The 3,163-nt window shown below is 40.4% G+C and overlaps 1 pseudogene; it reads left to right on the forward strand.

Annotated features, from left to right (window-relative positions):
• Positions 1-352: 352 nt before the first annotated feature.
• LOC119468043 lies at positions 353-461 on the forward strand (annotated as a pseudogene).
• The last annotated feature ends 2,702 nt before the right edge of the window (positions 462-3,163 follow it).

A 3,163-nucleotide genomic window follows, 5' to 3' on the forward strand; every position in this document is an offset into this window, starting at 1 on the left:
TCACTTGTTGGGAAATAGGACAACCATGCTACATGTTTAGAACTTTACTAAAACAATACTGTTCTCTTTTACAAACTTTAGGCTGTAGAATGCAATTAACATAGTTCCAGAAAAAAAGCTGAGACCCTGAGTCCTCTATAATGCTAAAAATGATTACTTAGGGTTCCAGGCAGTTTCCACTAAAATCTGAGTTTTCTTTCTTTTGAAATTTCATTGTATGCCAGGCACTGTGGTTCACGCCTATAATTCCAGCTCTTATGGAAGCAGAGGCGAGAGGATAGCTTGAGCCCAGGACTTCGAGACCTGCCTGGGTGGTATAGCAAGTCCCCATTCTCCAGGAAGGAAAAAAACAGTCTATGGCCATACCACCCTGAATGCGCCCGGTCTCAAAAGCTAAGCAGGATCAGGCCTGGTTAGTACTTGGATGGGAGACTGCCTGGGAATACCAGGTGCTGTAGGCTTCAAAACAAACAAAGAAATTTGGTTGCACATGATTGCATACAGCTCATACAGCTAGACCTTTAAAAAACCTTCCTCAGTTAGGTTTAGCTCTACAGGTAGAGGACAGCTGGGCTCTGTTAACTCGTTTGCCTAGAACTTACTGTATGGGAAAACAAGTGGGAAGGGGTTAAGTCCTTGGGCAGATATCTATCTTCCCTGAACTTCCTCCAGCCCCAAGGGCCCGAGTCTGCCTGCTCCATCTCCTTTTATATCTCTTCCATTTGAAATGGAGATCAGGATGAGGACTTTGCATCCAGCCTTTGGGCTTCCACAGATGTGATCTCCCAAGTATTATAAAACTGTGCCTTAGAACAAATCAATACTGAGCATTTACTATTACCTCCACTACTTCATCTTGCCACAGACACCCAAGCTGAAGCTTGATAACAAATCAGTGTTTCCTCCAACCCTGAAGGAGCTTCAAGTGCCCAATAGACTAAGGACCAACGGCAGGAGTCAGAGTAGGCAGAATCATTCTCCAGCCATGAGCCCTTCCAATGATCTTGCAAGTTTCTACACTTCTAGGTATGTTGAGATCTTCTATTCTCTGGCATTACCTTCTATAAAGATGCCTCAGGGCAGCTGTGAAAGGGTAGGTTATTATAGAGGTAAACATATGTGCCTTGAAACCTTCTCTGTATCCCGAGTCCATAGGCTTTTACACTAGGGCTCTCTTAGGGACAGAAATTGCATTCTAGGATCTACTCTAGGCTTGTCCAATAGAAATACAATATAAGCCACATATGTAATTTTAAAGTTTCTACTACCCACATTAAAGTAAAATGAAACGGGTAAAATGAATTGAGGAAGGAGACTCAAACATCTAGGATCACCTCTCTCTTGACTTCCACACTGCATTTCAATAGAAGAAAAGGCTGGCCGACTGGCGCCTCCTAAGTCACCTTCCTGTAGATAGCAGGCATCGTATGGTGGAATCTCTCCAGAAGGCATTGTTTTTACTTAAACAAGATCAAATCCCCACCCCACTCCTCCATCGACCAACACCCTTTCACCTGTAATTTCTAAAACTGTAAACCCAAGACCCTTTCATGTGTAATATCTAGAATTGTAAGCCTACATAAAGGCAGAGCTTCTCTTTGTTAAAAGAGCTTGGCTATTGGACAAACAGGTCGTCTCGCTCCCAGCCAAAATAAAACATCTCTTCCTTCCTAGTTCGGTGCCCAAGAGGTCTGTTTCTTGAGGCCGTTCCTGCTTCAGAATAACATATTTTAATCCAATAGATCTAAAATATTATTATTGTAATACACAAAGAAAAAGTTATCAGTGAGATATTTTACATTATTTTTTGAAGGAGTATTTAAAATCTGGCATAAATTTTATACTTTGAGCACATCTCAATTCGGACTAGTCGTATGTGAAGTCCTCAATAGACATTGGTGGCTCTTGGATACCGTATGGGACAGCCAGTGCCATACTCCTCCCTGATATTTGTTTCTACCTTCACATGTACCTCATAAGTTCTTTTATACCTGGCTCAGGAAATATATTGCACCTCTCTACCAAAGTCACAGCAGCTCACTCACCAGCTGTTTGTTCCTAAGGATAGAGTGTGGAAAAGCTGGAGGAAATCATCCTCTTCCTGTAAGTGCTTTATATTATCACATTTTCTCTTTATTTCCTTTCTATTCTGAGAGAAAAATATGTATTGGATGATTTTTCTCTCCCCACTACCTTTTTATTATTATTTCAATTAATTTGAAAAGATATATTTCGTTGTTATTCTATTGCTACTTTTAAATGTAAAGAGAAAGGCTGAAGGTTGTAGTGAAGACTGTCGTAAAGACTGGAGTTACAATCTCTTCAATTTGAAGCTACCCAAATTATCATTATAATGGTTTGGTTTTAGAGCTCAATCCTATACATACTTATACAAAAACATGGTATTTTATTTGCCTATTACTGAATTTTATAGAACCTGGCAAAGATATAACAAGAATGTAAAAATGCAGGCCAATTTCTTTCATTAACATAGATGAAAACAAAATCTAAACAATATATTAGCAAAATAAATCCAGTATTGCATACAAGTAATGACATAGGTCAGCAATTTGTGGTAGATATAACAAATTGAAATAAATCAATGTACTAAGCCACATTAACAGGATAAAAATGACACACAATTATCTCAATAATTTACAGAAAAGACATTGATTGAATACAATTTTTCATTTTATACAAAAACCTGTACCAAATTAACAGATAGAACTTCCTAACTTTGATCCCCTGCATCAACCAAAAAAAACCTGCATCAAATATTATGCTTAATACTATGCAAAATGCTGAAAGCGCCCCCTGTCCACTTCAAGAGTCATCAGTCAAAGATCTTTACTCTCACCACTAGGTGCATCCTAGTATTGAGCAAATGTTTAAAACAAAAGAGGCCGGGCACGGTGGCTCACACCTGTAATCCCAGCACTTTGGGAGGCCAAGGCGGGTGGATCATGAGGTCAGGAGATCGAGACCATCCTGGTTAACATGGTGAAACCCCGCCTCTACTAAAAATACAAAAATTAGCTGGGCATGGTGGCGCACGCCTGTAGTCCCAGCTACTCGGGAGGCTGAGGCAGGAGAATTGCTTGAACCCAGGAGGCGGAGGTTGCGGTGAGCCGAGATCGTGCCATTGCACTCCAGCCTGGGTAAC

Source organism: Cebus imitator, unplaced genomic scaffold (assembly GCF_001604975.1).
Source record: "Cebus imitator isolate Cc_AM_T3 unplaced genomic scaffold, Cebus_imitator-1.0 Scaffold370, whole genome shotgun sequence".
In the NCBI taxonomy this organism is placed as follows: domain Eukaryota; kingdom Metazoa; phylum Chordata; class Mammalia; order Primates; family Cebidae; genus Cebus; species Cebus imitator.